This window comes from Bos indicus, chromosome 11 (assembly GCF_029378745.1).
Source record: "Bos indicus isolate NIAB-ARS_2022 breed Sahiwal x Tharparkar chromosome 11, NIAB-ARS_B.indTharparkar_mat_pri_1.0, whole genome shotgun sequence".
NCBI lineage: Eukaryota > Metazoa > Chordata > Mammalia > Artiodactyla > Bovidae > Bos > Bos indicus.
The window spans coordinates 100,923,678-100,939,542 of record NC_091770.1 but is presented as its reverse complement, the minus strand read 5'-3'; positions in this window follow the sequence as shown (position 1 = coordinate 100,939,542).

Genomic DNA, 15,865 nt, shown 5'->3' with positions numbered 1-15,865 from the left:
AATCTTTCCCAGCATCAGGGTCTTTTCCAATGAGTCAGGTGGCCAAAGTATTGGAGTTTCAGCTTCAACATCAGTCCTTCCAAAGAATATTCAGGACTGATTTCCTTTAGGATGGACTGGTTGGATCTCTTTGCAGTCCAAGGGACTCTCAAGTCTTCTCCAACATCACAGTTCAAAAGCATCAATTCTTCGGTGCTCAGCTTTCTTTATAGTCCAACTCTCACATCCATACATGACCACTGGAAAAACCATAGCCTTGACTAGATGGACCTTTATTGGTGAAGTAATGTCTCTGCTTTTGAATATGCTGTCTAGGTTGGTCATAGCTTGTCTTCCAAGGAGCAAGCGTCTTTTAATTTCATGGCTGCAGTCACCATCTGCAGTGGTTTTGGAGCCCAAGAAAATAAAGTCTGTCACTGCTTCCATTGTTTCCCCATCTATTTGCCATGAAGTGATTCGACTGGATGCCACGATCTTAGTTTTCTGAATGTTGAGTTTTAAGCCAACTTTTTCACACTCCTCTTTTGCTTTCATCAAGAGGCTTTTTAATTCTTCACTTTCTGCCGTAAGGATGGTGTCATCTGCATATCTGAGGTTATTGATATTCCTCCCAGCAGTCTTGATTCCAGCTTGTCCTTCATCCAGCCCAGCATTTTTGCATGATGTACTCTGCATATAAGTTAAATAAGCAGGATGACAATATACAGCCTTGACGTTCTCCTTTCCCGATTTGGAACCAGTCTGTTATTCCATGTCCAGTTCTAACTGTTGCTTCTTGACCTGCATACAGATTTCTCAGGAGGCAGGCCAGGTAGTCTGGTATTCCCATCTCTTGAAGAATTTTCCACAGTTTGCTGTGATCCACACAGTCACAGGCTTTGGCGTAGTCAATAAAGCAGAAGTAGACAGCATAGCCACTGATGTCCATGAAGAGGGTGATAGGATGTAAGAGAAGGCTGTGCGTGGGGGATTTGGGATGTAAAGAGGGCAGGGTAGATGGTTCTGCCTGGACCTAGAGGGTGTTTCCCAGAAGAGGTGATAAGCAAACTACATGGTAATGGATGAATGGGGGAAAGGGCATCTCAGGCACAGCGTGTGCAAAGGGTCAAAGGTCTGAATGGCTAGGGAAGCCTGATGTGTGTTTGCAGCTCCGGGTGGGGGGCTAGTCCTGGGGGCTAAGACTGGAGCAGGGTGCATAAGCCGGATTAAGTGGGATGCTGGACACCATGGTGATGAACTGGGGCTTTGTCCTGAAGAGGTTCTGTGGCTGCTGAGGGCTGTGTGTTTGTGGGGGGCAGGGACCTTGGGTACCTCACCCTGTGTCCCCGTTGTGTGAACACACAGTTCAGGGAATGTTTGGGGACTGAGCAGGAACCACATGGCTGGCAAAGGATTATCCTACAGGACCCGGGTTTGAGATGATGACTCCTTTAAGAGGCATCAGCTGGGTGCTCCCTGGCCTTACCCAGCTCCTGGAAGCAGCTCTCCAGTGGACCATCCTGCCTTGGATAGCCACCTCTGTCCCGCCTGAACGAGGTCTCCTCCCAGCGGTCCCAGTCCGGCTGGTCCTGTTCCCTCCGACCCACCACCAGGTGGCGACATTGGCCACATTACAGGACCGGCTCCTTTCGCCCCCTGGCGGCCAAGGCCAACTCTGCTGTCCTGCACAGACGGTGGACCACGGACCAGAATAAAGTCACTGGGCCCCAAGGGCACTGGTTACACATATGGGGAAACTGAGGCCCAGAGAGGGCACGTGGTTCAATGAGGACGTTCTCCCAGGCCTTTCCCATCCCTGGGGTCAGCTCCTCCCAGGATGGGAGTCAAGGAGGGGCTGGGGTTCCCAGATGCCAGGAAGCCATCTAGGAATGTGGCCCCCAAACATGGGGTGTCTGTGCACCCACAAAATCTCAGGATAACTCCTCACATCTGCATGATAAAGGGACAACAAACACTTGTGCAGCTTCAGGAAGTGAGCCAGGAGACCGTGGGAGTCGCCATTAGGAACCACAAAAGGGCAACCAAAGATGCATGCCGCCAACCCTCCATCAAGGGTAAGCGCTGAGTGGGACCTCCCTGGTGGTCCAGTGGTTAGGACTCCATGCTTCCCCTGCAGGGGACATGGGTTTGATCCCTGGTTGGGGAACTAAAACCCCACAAGCTGAGCAGGATGGCCAAAAATTTTTTTTTAAAAAAGTGAAAGGAGAGGGAGAGACTAGTCTGAAGGTCAGCTCCACGCAGGACCTGCCATGATCCCAGCAAAAGGATGTGTGCCCTGCGGCCTGTGCCCTGTCTGCGCACACACATGACTTGAAGCCCAGGTCTTTGTGGGGCCACAGAGGCCACGGGTGCACATGGCCTCAGTTTTCCTGCAGCCTGGAGCTGAGGGCCCACAACCTGCCCAGTGTCCTAACTCATCGTCTTGGGACGATGGCAGGGAGCCTGGGAAGCCTCTTGAGCAGCAGAACCCATGTTAGTTTCCTTCAAGAATCGGCGGCATGGAGGTATTGTGGGAGGTGGCCCTGCTGCCTGGGTGTGGCTGATGTGGGGGGGCGGGGGGGGGGCTCTGCCTATCCTGGGGACCTGGGGAACCCCTGCAGAGGCCTGACCTCCCGCTTGGAGCTGCAAGCAGAGGTACAGACAGTCCACCTACCAAGGGTTAAAACCTTCCAGGCAAAGAGAGGAGGAGAAAAGCCCTGTTCTGATTTGCTTAATGAGTGTTAATTAAGAAGACAGAAGAGAGCAGATTCCTTCAGGACAGAGATGAAAGGCCTGTTAATTAAATCTGGGGAGATGGAGCCAGGACCCTGCTGACCTGGCCTGACAGCTCCATAGCCTTGTTGGAGTCGGGGTGGGGCACTAGTAGAGGAGGAGCAGCCCCAGCCCCCAGCCTCAGAAGGAGCCGGGGCTGGCCCAGAGTCATCGTGGTACCTTGAGTGGGCACTGTCCCTCTGGGGCACCTCGTTTTCCCCATTGGGACAGCAAAAGCATTGGTCTAGGTGATTTTTCATGATGCACTGTCTGGATCCAAGGCAGTTAAGTCTGTGCTCTCTGTCTGCATGTATGGGCCTCAGTCTTCCTTTCTGTCAAGTGGGTAGATTTCACTTGCTCAGCAGACAGGCAGACAAGCAGGAGGTCAAAACTGGGGGTCTGGAGGGCTACACCAGCTCCCTAGGACCCTGCTGTCAGGCCCAAGCCCATCTGTCTACACTGTGATCATTCTCCGCCCCTCTCAGTGACCATCCTGCACCTCTGAGCAAGGACAAGGTGGCCATCGCAGAGGCGTTCTGGGAGCCAGGCCCAGCTGGGCTGAGCACACCAGCTGCAGGTAAGTTCAGACCAGGAGGCGGGCCAAGGCTCAGCCAGAGGCAGGTCCTTGCTCAAGACCACCCCACTGGTCCACCCCAGAGCCTGGATTCAAGCCCTATATGCCTGGTCCCAGAGCCAATGCACTTTCCACTTCACTCTCATCTCATTCATTCATTCACCCCTTTAGACTGCACTTGTGCCAGCCACTGGAGTTGCCATGGTGCAGGCAGTGGGTATTTCACAATCTCACGTGGTTTCCTAGACAATTAGGGAGACAGACAGTGACCCGAGAAACAAATTGATAAATTAGGTAGTGACATCATGGTAAAAGCCACGAAGGAAATAGACAAGGGGCCAGGACAAGGAAGTAAGTTTAGTTTGGGCAATCAGGGGAGGCTTCTTGGAAGAGGTGACAGCACAGCGGAGACCTGAAAGATGCGATGGGGGGCAGGGCGGAGAGGGAGGGCTCATGCTGATGGGAGCTGACAGGGCCCCTCAGCTGTCACCCTCAGTGAACATCTTCTCCCTGGAGTTAACAAGCTCAGACAGGCCCAGGGACATGTTTGGCCTCGAGGCATGTCACCCCTCAGTGCAGCAACCGTCTCAACCCCTCTCTGTCCCCAGCCTGAGCAGGGCCTGGGTCTAGGGTTGAGTCAACCCTGGATAGCCCTTCAAATCCAGGGGGCCCAGATGGGTAAATGTTGCCCCCCTCTTCTGGGTGGTACAGGAACCAGAGGCTGGATTGCAAAGGAGGTATAACTGGCTGTCCACTCATCATCCATTCACTGGCTGGACAATTACTGAGTCCACATGCCAGGGCCCAGGCTGGACACAGGGGACAGAATGATGCATTAGTGAAATTGTCTCTGCACTTGGGAGGCCCCAGTAATAGACTGGTGATGACAACACAGAGTGATCAGAGTAAGCTCTGAGGAAGTGAGAATAAAGAGAAGGTGCCTACCCTGGTCTGGAGAAGTCAGGGAAGGCTTCCTGGAGGAGGTGAGGTCTCAGCTAAGACCCAGAGAGGAGGAGACAGCCAGTAAAGGGGATGGAAATGAACATACCAAGAGAGGGAAACAGCATGTATAAGGCTTACAGGCAAAACTGAGGAACTGAAGGGAATCCAGAGTGGCTGGAGACGGGAGTTTGGGAAGAGACGGGTTGGGGGTGGCACAAAGGGCAAGCTGGTGGGGTGGGCAAGGGCCAGCCTCACATGTCCTGCTGAAGACCTGGACTCCATGTGGGGGCTGCCAGAGAGCAGCCTCCCTTCTCTGACTTCTCCTAAGGGGCCAGTCACTCCCCTTCCCCCCCAGTAAGAGGCTCCAGCCCTAGACCCAGCCTCTGGCCCCTTCTAGGTCCCCTCCCTCTTCCTCTGGATACTAAGGGTCCACTGCAGTAATCCTTGGGCCTGGCACTCCCTGGGGAGACTCCATGGCCGAGCCCACTCAGTCACATCTCTGCTGTGCCAGACACTGCCCACGCACAGCTGAAGTGACCAGAGACAGGTCAGCCAGGAATACCGGGATGTAGGGCCCAACCTGTAGGTGGATCATACAGCCCAGCTGCTCTTCTGTGGGCTTTCTTAGTTGTCTGCCACACCCACCCGACCCCTGCCAGACTAGGGGCCCCTGGAGGGTAGGCAGGAGGGGTGTGACTCATCCCCTGGGGAGGCAGCAAAGTGGGTGCTTGCAGAATGCCTAGTGAATGAATGAAGGATGATGCATGATGAAGGGATGGTAAGTGAATGAAAAGTACGTGCAGAATGAGAGCATCTGAATGGATGGATGGGAGGATGGTGAATGAACGGATGAGTGAATCCTGATGGTGGTGATGAAGATGGCGATGGTGACGATGGTGGTGATGATGGAGAAGACAATGATAAAGGTGACGACTGTGCTGGATGCGTGCGTGCGCGTGGGAGGCTAGCACCTCTCCCTGGTTCTCCTCACACGGCCTCTGCCCCCAGTTCTAGGGCCCCTACCCTCCCACTAGGAGCACAATCTGGGGGCCCCCTCCCCATTTCGCCCACTGCACCTGCCACCCTCTCCCTTTGGCCGCTCAGCTCCAGCCACACGGGTCTCCTTCCCACACACACAGAGCACATTTCTGCCTCAAGGCTTTTGCACATGCTGTGTCTTATGCCTAGAGCACTGTTCCCCCAGATTCCGCGTCCCTCCCTTCCCCAGGGTCCCCACATGGAGATTCGACCCAGACCGTCCTCTTGGCCTTCCCCTGAGTTTCCTGCTCCTGCATGGGGCGGTGTTTTCCTCCCTAACCCTCACCACAACTGACACACGACTCGTCCTTGCTTGTCTTTCTGTGGTCTTCCTCTCCCAGCAGACTGGGAGCTTCCTGAGGGTGGGCATCTGTGCTCCCCACCCCTTCCGCTGCCCAGCGGGGACACTGGTGGGATGAATCCATGGGACACAGAGCAGCAGATGAGGGCACAGCGTCCTCAGCGGAGTGACCGGTTACATGCAGACACTGATCCCTGCCAGCAGTCCCCGCCGCAGCTTAAACAGTAATTGCATTTCCGCAATTTTCTTTCAGCTGAGGACAAGGGAACAGCGATTATAAGTCAGCGCCGGAACCCAGCCAGGGAGGGGAAGGCACAGATAAGCCTCCAGCTCCCCCAGGGACTCTTCATCAGTGTTGTGAGCACCGCTGGGAACAGGACGGGACCCCCAGACCTGAGTCAGACCCCTGTCTGTCCCCCAGATCTGCATGCCTCTGCAGGAGCTCACATTCCTTTTGGGTCAAGGCAGCCTCTGAGAACTCAGATCCTGAGACCCCAGAACCCCTGCATCATTGTCCAGCACCTTCCAGACCCTCAGACTTGCCGGGTCCCTTCCAACCCCAGGAACCTTGGCACCTGCTGGTGTCTCTGCCTCCTCTCAGCAGCCCGACTCTTGCTCCCCCTCTGGGCCTCAGACTTCGAGATGATGTCGCTTTCTCAGGACGCTCCAGCCCTGACCTCATGGCCCTTCTAACCCATCATCGTTTCGTGTTCCTCTTTCCCACTGGGCTGCTGGCCCCAGAGGACGAGGGTCGGGTGGCTTCCTGCTCTGTCCTTGACGTGCACCCCAGGCAGGGTGTCCGCTCGGTGGCCCTTGAATATATGGGGTGAATGAGTGAGTGTATGGAAGTAGATGGAAGGGAGGGAAGGAGAGAGGGATAAAGTAATCTGGCAGCGAGGCCCAGGTTCTGGTTTGGGGGCGAGGCTGCTGGTGAATGTGGGTGAAGGCCGAGGGCAGGAAGGGAGCTCCCCAGCCCATGACCCACGACAGGAACGTGATCTACAAGCACACCTTGCCCTTCACGTGACTCTGTTTTGAAAATGTGAACTTTACAAATGTCAGGGAGAGGCTGGGATTCTCGGCCTGGGACCAGGTGGGGCCATTAGCATCCCCTGTGCTGGCTTAATGGGGCTCCCTCACGGGCTGTGGAAAATTTATGCCACCTGCTGGGGCCAATCTAAGGCCAAGGTGGGAGTAGGAACATCTAGAAAATAAAGCGGTGAGGTTGCCAAGTCTGTGCCTCCCCTAGGAGGGTGTGGGCCATTGGGGGGCACCTGGAGGACAGAGGGGAGGGCAGAGTGTGGTCCCACAGGCAGTGGTAGCCGTGGGGGCTGGGGGGTTAGAGGCCCCCATATGCTGCAGCCTTGGAGGGGTGAACCCTCACCCTCATCACATCAATCAGGCTCCTCCTCACGGGATCCTACTAGGAAGCAATATCGACCCATGCTTCAGATGGGAAGACTGAGGCTCAGGGAGCAAAATGACTCACCCAGAGTTATTTGGCGAGGCGGGAGCGGGGTGGTGGTCAGATGGGGTTTGAACTCAGGTCTCTCAGACTCTCTAGCAGCCTCTCCGCCCTGCCCTTCCCCCACGTCCCCCAATTTCCAAGACAAACCACCCAAAGGAGAGCCCGCAGCATCCATGTCAGGTTAGAACTCCCTCCAAGAGCATCCGAGGTGCTCTGCCTGGGTCACAGAGCACTTGCACACACGCTGTTCCTGCCGCTGGCACACCCTCACCACCCCCACCTCTTCCTTCCCAACTGAGGTCAATTGTCTGTCCCGCCCCCAGCAGGGAAATTTCTCTTCAGTGGAGATCCTCTTTGCAATTGCTTTTCTTTCCCACACTGCTGTGTCAGGGATGTGCGGGAGCTGTCAGGCTTTCATCTGGATATGTGTGCGCACGCGCACAAGCGCACGTGCACATGCATGTGTGCATGCATGAGCTGTGAGTGCTATGTGAGCACGTGGCATGTATGCATGCGATCAATGTGAGGTACGGGCACACATGGCTGTGTGTGCACATGCATGCATGGGGGATGTGTGTGTGTGTATGATCAATGTGGGGCATGGGCACACGTGTGCATGTGTGTGCATGCATGCATGGGTGTGTGTGTTTTGCATATGGGTGTGGGCTATGGGCACCTGTGTGTCTTTGTGTGTGTGTGTGTGACTGTGGCATGTGTGATGCATGGCAGGACCGGAGCTGGGGGTGAGCACAGCCCAGCTGAAGGCTGTGGAGCCGTGAGACGAGGGGTCCAGCCGGCAGGCCCCATGGGAGCTGGAGGAAGAAGAAAGACTAGAACCGATGGGGAGAGGGGAGAGGGTGGGGGGAAGGAGGAGGTTGGGGGGAGAGGGAGGGGGAAGGTGGAGGAGGGATGTGCCCCGGAGCCTGAGGATTCGGGCGGGGTGGTCATAGAGCCTGTGGCCTGGCCAGGCTGGGAAGACGCAGACGGAGGGGGCACCCAGCCTCAGGCCTCTAGAGGACTGTCCCCGAGGGGCCCAGGGAGGGGCGCTCGCTGCAGGCTCCTGAGATCGCGGGGTGTAGGAGTCCGCATGAGACGGAGCCACAGACAGCCACAGAAGGCAGCCTTGAAGCCTGCCTCAGGCCTCTCCAAACTGTGTCCTCAGCAAAGGGCCGGGGCCCGGCCACAGAGCCCTCTGTCAGCCCCAGAGCAGGGCTGGCTGAAGGCAGGGTTGAGGTCTGCCTGCTCCCAAGGCCCCTCGAGCCACCGGTGCCCGGACAGCACCTATATGAACACCCAGCCCAGTGCACACAGCGTGTGCCAGCCTTCCGTGTCTTGGACACTGCCCCAGGGGATGAAGGCTGCTGCCCTTTCCTCAGATGGGGAGGCAAGGATCAGGCAGGGGGGCTTACCCTAGCCCCCAAGGCTCAGAGCTGCCCCCTGCTTGGTTTTCAAGATGTGGTTTGACTCCACAGCAGAAGCATGGCCTGGCACTTGGTGTGGGCTCCCCACGGGAGAGCAGGCAAGGAGCACATGTCTGCAGTCTTTGGTGTTCTCCACCACGGCAGAGCTGGGACACCTGGGCCTGGGGGTGGGATGGTGGTCCCTGCAAGCAACTGGCACTGCCTTGGGTCCTGAGCAGGGCTGCATGGGCCCTCTGGCAGGTAGAGGGCAGGCAGGGCAGCCTGCCAGTGGGGGCCCCTAAATAACTAGGAGTGACCGGCACGTCTGCTCCCCATCCCAGCCGGGGGACAAGCTTGGGCTTCATAACCCGTGATCGATGGGCCTAATATGGGACTGGAGACGGCGGGCTGGCAGCCCCGGCCCAGCCTGCCGGCTGCCATTTGCCCATATATTTATTTATTTATGCATTCTCCTCCATGGCAAGAGCCCAAAGACAATAAAAGAAATTGAATTGCATATCAGATGGGACATCAGAGGGAGATACAGTCATAAATCGCGTCGTATTTATTCCATAAATATCAGCGCCTCCCGAATAGCCAGCGCCCGTGATGAAGTTATAATCAGGAATCTGGTCCCTTGGTGCTCACCACCAGCCCCTCCCCCATCAGACAAACGGGCTGAGTCTCCCAGATAAATATGCGTTTCCTCAGGCCACCTGCCCCCTTCAGTGCCCATCGGCCCAGCGGAGGTGCCTCCACCCAGAGTAAGGGGCGGGGTCCGTGGGGAAGGGCAGGCGGCAGCTGGCATCACGAGGTGTGCGGGCCCGGAAGCGGCGAGCTCGCAGACGGGGAGTGAGTTTCTACAGGCCCTTTGCCTCCGTCTGCACACCTATCACCCTGATACCTGGCTGGAGCCTGGATTCTTTCTCTTTCGTCCTATGACAGTTGTTTTTCCCCCCAAGGTATATTTCACATTCAGTGAAATGTACCAACAAGTACAGGTTGTTGTTCAGTCGCTCAGTCGTGTCCGACTCTGCAACCTCATGGACTGCAGCACACCAGGCCTCCCTGTCCCCCATCATCGCCCGGAGTTTGCCCACGTTCATGTCCATTGCATCGGTGATGCCATCCAGCCATTTTATGCTCTGACGCCCTCTTCTCCTTCTGCCCTTAATCTTTCCCAGCATCAGGGACTTTTCCAATGAGTCAGCTGTTCGCTAGCTTGATGAATTTTTCCATGGGTGTGTGTTAGTCACTCAGTCGTGTCCAACTCTTTGCGACCCCATGGATTGTAGCCCACCAGGCTCCTCTGTCCATGGGATTCTCCAGGCAAGAATACTGGAGTGGGTTGCCATTTCCTTCTCCATAGGTATGTACCTATAAAGGGGTTTCCCCAATGGCTCAGTGGGTAAGAAATTCACCTGCAGTGCAGGAGACACAGGAGATTCAGGTTTGATCCCTGGGTCAGAAAGATCCCTGGAGAAGGAAATGGCAACTCACTCCAGTATCTTGTCTGAAAAATCCCATGGACAGAGGATCCTGGCAGGCTGCCTTCCAAAGGGTTGAGAAGAGTCAGCTACAACTGAGTGACTAAGCACACTCGTTGTAAAAACACCACCAGGATCGAGACCAAGAACATGGGTCGATAGGGAAAGTCCCCTCCGGCTCCCTCCTTTTCACTGTCACCTTTCCAAAGGGAGCTACACCTCTGTGACTCTAAGTCACTCCACGTCACTCCACAGGTTCTAAAACTTCAGAAAAATGCAACTGTATAATATTAATATGTACTCTTTAGTGTCTTTTTCTCGGAGAAGGCAATGGCACCCCACTCCAGTACTCTTGCCTGGAAAATCCCATGGACGGAAAATCCCATGGGCTGCAGTCCATGGGGTCGCTAAGAGTCGGACACGACTGAACGACTTCACTTTCACTTTTCACTTTCATGCATTGGAGAAGGAAACGGCAACCCACTCCAGTGTTCTTGCCTGAAGAACCCCAGGGATGGAGCCTGGTGGGCTGCCGTCTATGGGGTTGCACAGAGTCGGACATGACTGAAGCGACTTAGCAGCAGCAGCAGCAGCAATGTCTCTTTTCTAATTGTTTGACATTAGGGTAGAGGAGATGCATCCATGTCACTGAGTATATCTGGGGCTCCTCCTTTTTCATTGCTGTGAAATATTTCATTGTTGTGGATACACACTTGTTTCGTTCATTCTCCTGTGGATGGACATTTAAGCTATTTCTAATTTGAGGCAATTGCGAAGAAAGCTACTGGTACGTATCTTTTTGGGAATATAAGCCCTCATTTCTCTTGGGTATATGGCTGTGAGTGGAATTGTTGGGTTGTAGGGTAGGTAGAGGTATATTTAATTTTACCAGAAAATATAAAGCACGTCTTCACATTGGCAGTGACATTTCACACGCCCACAACAATGTGTAAGAGTTCCAGTTGCTCCAGGTGTGTGTCAACACTTGGTGATATCTGTCTTTAATTTTAGCCATTCTGGTGGCTATGTTCTGGATCTCACTGTGGCTTTCGTTTGTATTTTCACCACTGACTCTTACCTAGATGACTGCATTGGCCTCCCATCTGGGGTCCCTAGGCTGGTCCCTGGCCCCTCTAGTCCATCCTGTATTCAATAGCCAGAGGGATCAGTTGTCAGGTTAAAACCCTCCTTTGCTCAAAACTCTCCCAAAGCTCCCAGCTTGCTGACAGTAAAAGCTGAGGTCCCGATGGGCCCCACTGTGCCTGGGCCTTCCCCCCTGCTGTCCTCTGTCTCCCCTGCACCCCACCAGATGCTAGCTCTCTAAGGGCAGCACATGTGTTTTGCTCCATGTTACATCCCCAGAGCCTACACCAGTGTCTGGCACAGAACAGAAGCTCAGTCAGTACTGGTCGAATAACTGAAACCAGCCAGTGGCAGGTAACATGGCATTTGGTGGAGCCACTGTTTTGAATGAACATGGAACTCATGTAACATAAACTACTACTACTACTACTACTAAGTCGCTTCAGTCGTGTCCGACTCTGTGCGACCCCACAGACAGCAGCCCACCAGGCTCCGCCGTCCCTGAGATTCTCCAGGCACGAACACTGGAGTGGGTTGCCATGTCCTTCTCCAATGCATGAAAGTGAAAAGTCAAAGTGAAGTTGCTCAGTCGTGTCCGACTCTTAGCGACCCATGGACTGCAGCCTACCAGGCTCCTCCATTCATGGGATTTTCCAGGCAAGAGTACTGGAGTGGGGTGCCATTGCCTTCTCCGATGTAACATAAAGGTAACCATTTAAAAAAAAATTATTATCTGGCTGAATTGGATCTTAGTTGTGGCATGCAGCATCTTAATGTTGCAGCATCTGAACTCTTGGCATGTGGGATCTAGTTCCCTGGCCAGGGATGGAACCTGGGCCCCCTGCACTGGGAGAGCGGAGTCTTAACCACTGGACCACCAGGGAAGTCCCAAAAGTAACCATTTTAAAGCATACGATCTGGTAACAAATACTGCAGACACATGGTCATGCGACCACCATCTTTGTCTTGTTCCAAACAACAGCCATTAAAAAAAAAAAATTTTATTTTTGACTGTGTGTGTGTGCTCAGTCGTGTCCTACTCTTTGCAACCCCACGGACTGTATGTCGCCCGCCAGGCTCTTCTGTCCATGGGATTTTCCAGGCAAGAAGACTGGAGTCGGTTGCCATTTCCCTCTCCAGGGAACAACAGCCATTTTGATGTGGCCTCTTCAACCCCTGGTGTGACCTTAATAGTTCCCACCCCCATCTTTTTTATTTCTAAAAAACTAGATGCCTCTGCGCTTCCAACTCCCAGCTCTGAGTGTTGCTGTGACCTGGAGCTTTCTCCCATGGAGGTTACAGATCAGCAGAAGGTCCCACCTTGGGACTTCCGTGGTGGTTCAGTGGCTACGACTCTGTGCTCCCAACGCAGGGGGCCCGGGTTCGATCACCAGTCAGGTAACGAGATCTTACGTGCCGTGATAAAGATCCTGTGTGCCACAACTAAGATCTAATGCAGCCAAACAAATAAATACTAATAAATATTGGGGGAAAAAAGTCCCCCGTTGAAGGTTGGCCGACCAAGGACTCCCATCCAATGCATAGCACCCCCTCCCACCACGCAACCCTCCCACCACGTGACCCTCACACCATGCGACCCTCTCAGGGGCCTGATGGAGAGACCAGGGGCAGTGAAGGGGTTGGTTATCCACACCTCCCCGCTTCCCCCTGCAACACACACACACACACCATTGACCACTCCACCTGGGCCCACGGGTCCCCTAGAGGTGGGACAGTCCTGGGCAAACCTGGGCTCTGCCTCCCCACACCCTTGCCAGCCTCCCTCTTCGACCCCCAGGCGTCTTTCCTTTCCTTTGGCTGATAACTGGGAGAGGGGAGGACGACCCAATTTATTTGGCAACAAATAAAGAGCTGCCATGATTAAGAGTAGGGGAGAAAGTTTAAAGGAGGAAAAATTCCTCGGGTAATGCCATCTCCTGCGTCTTTATATTCTGAAACGGATCGCTCTGGACGCGGGCAGAAGGCCTGATTTAATATCGTCATGGAAAATACTGCACCTGATCCAATTACCACGGGAATTTTGATACAGTCAGCAGTCAAGTTGAAAGATTCAGAGGCACTCGCCGTGGGAGTAAACGCAGAGACTGAATTACCCGGACTCCTCTGGGGGGTGTTAAGCGGTCCAGGTCGCCGTGAGGGCACTTCAGGGCAGCCGGCTTGCTGCAGCTGGCCCTGCGGCCGTGCTTCTGCGTCCCTCTGGTCGCCCTCCAGGCCAGCGGAAGGCCCTCGGCTTTGGGCCCTGGTGCGGTGGGCCAGGGTCTCCGTGTGGAGAGGGGTGGTCCACACAGGTGCCCGGGCCCGGTCAGGCCCTGGAAGTCCTCCTTGACGTCCAGTCTCTCCTCCAACCCATCCAGGCTGCCTTCTGAACCCATCTCCATGCACCCACCTGGCTCAGTTTCCAGCCATCAGACTGACCCAGACTCCAGTGCCCTCTCTGGTCGCCCTGTCTGGTCCTGCTCCCCTCCCGCGACAGACAGCCCTCAAGCATGAGTCTAACTGAGCTCAGAACCCCCCAGTCACCTCCAGCTGGTCTCAGAAATAAGTCCAAAGCCAGGAAACACCTCTGAGGGGCTGCCCACCCGGAACCGGCCTGCCCCTTCCCCACTGTCTCCTTCCCCTGCACCCACTCCAGTGCCCAGACCAGTCCCGGTCTCCCTGCTCCATGCACTCTGAGCCCCTGTGCTCTGCCTGCAAAACACTGGCCATGACTGTAATTATATCAGAACCACCCAGGGACTGTGGGTGGAAATCATCTGCCCCGCTGGATTTGGGCTGCACAGATGTTGGAAGGGCCACAAGCTGCAGAGTCTCTGTCCCGTGCAGGCCACGCAGCCTTGAGCCAGTCTCTAGACTCTGAGCCTCGGTTGACTGATCTGCACAATGGGACCACAGTGTCTGCTTCACGGAGGTGGGAGGTTGGGGGAGAGGCTGAAGGAGAAGAGCCTGATGAAGAGTGAAGGTTCTGCCACCAGACTCTTTGGAGTCAAGTCCCAGCTCTGCCCCCCACAGCTCTGCGTCTCAGGCTCCTCCTCTGTGAAATGGGTCATTATGGTGATTGCATGAGCTACTATCCCTGGTCATAATAACACCGTAGCTGTGTTAGCTCTTGCTGTCTGGTGAAGTACCTTGAACATTTCCTGGTTCATATTGGAGCTTCTTCCCTCTGGGAGGGTCAGCTAAAGGCTTCGGGCAGCCCCGCCATCAGAGACCAAAGCCAGATTCAAAGGTCCTGGTGTTTCCTGCTGAAGCCAGATGTTATCCTGTTAACCATAAACCCACGAGTTCAAGCGGGCTGTCACCTCCAGAGCTCACCTTTGGGAAGGGACATGACAGGTGGGGTGCACGGGAGGAAGTTGAGAAAGGAGGCGCGAATGTAGCCTTGGGATTGCTTTGTTCCCTGGGTGACTTTTGTTCTCAGAAAAGGTGACTCAGACAATGCCTTTGACTTTAAACATTCAGATCTGATTCGTGAATATTCCATATTTTAAAAAATGCTGTTCTGGGAATTCCCTGGCAGTTCAGTGGTTATGACTCTGAGTTTTCACTGCTGAAGGCACAGGTTCAAGCCATTTAAAATATATATATTTTATGTATTTATTTATTCGGCTGCACCAGGCCTTACTTGCGGCACGGGGGAGCTTCAGTTGTGGCACCCAAACTCTTAGTTGCAACGTGTGGGATCTAGTTCCCTGACCAGGGATCGAACTCCGGCCCCCTGCGTTGGGAGAGTGGAGTCTTAGCCACTGGACCACCAGGGAAGACCCCCCAGGTGCAAGCCCTGGTCGGAAAACTAAAATCCCGCAGTCCACATGGTGTGGCCAAAAAATAAAAATAAAAACAAAAATGCTGTGCTTTCTTAAGGTCAGTCTACATCTAGCTATTTTATTTCTATTTCTATATTTATAAATGCAGCACATCTACACAATCTCTTTCAAGGGCCACTGATTACCGTTTGTTCCCATTTACAAAACTAGTTAATCAAACTCCTTAAAGCATTTGAAACGGCATAAACAGATTGAATACGTCCCGCTTTCCTTTAGGTACTGCAGTGATCCGACTGAGAAGCCAGCCTCACTGCAGAATTAAGTGCATCCTTTGTACATCTAATATACGGAATCTATAAACTCCAGCACTGTTTCCAAACTTCCCGAGAGTACAGCCGGAAATCCCAAGTCTAAATCAAGTGCTCAGTCTCATATTTTAAATTCGAATCACAAGGCTGAACTAGAGCTTTAAACAGCAAAACGCTCCTGAAACTTAGAAATGCGTAAGCCACGCAACCCGCACACACTTCAGACAAAGATATTGACATTGCTGTTTTGATTCTCTTGAAGATGCCTATTCTTCATTTTTTTAATATTATTTATCTGGCTGCACCAAGTCTTGGTTGTGGAGCACGGATCATCTGTGATGATGCAAGGACTCTCTAGTCGTGGCGAGAGGGCTCGGTAGTTGTAACCCGCGGGCTAAGTTGCTCTGCAGCATGTGAGATCTTTGTTCTCCAACCAGGGCTCAAACCCACGTCCCCTGCATCGCAAGACAGTTTGTTAAGCACCAGAACACCAGGGAAGTCTCGGGGTGCCTATTTGCCATCCAAAAGCTTCTTGGGTCCGATAGATGCTAACCCAGCGTGGAAAGCACGGGGCTCCCTGGGCCCCCCTGGCTGGTGGGCTCATGCTGCTGGGCCCCTCTTTCTCCTCTGCTCAGCCCGCCTGAAGCCCCCCACCACGTCTTCCCCCTCCCCAGAGGATTGGATTCAGCTAATCAGTTTACTGATTCCTCCTGTCCGGGACTCTTCTC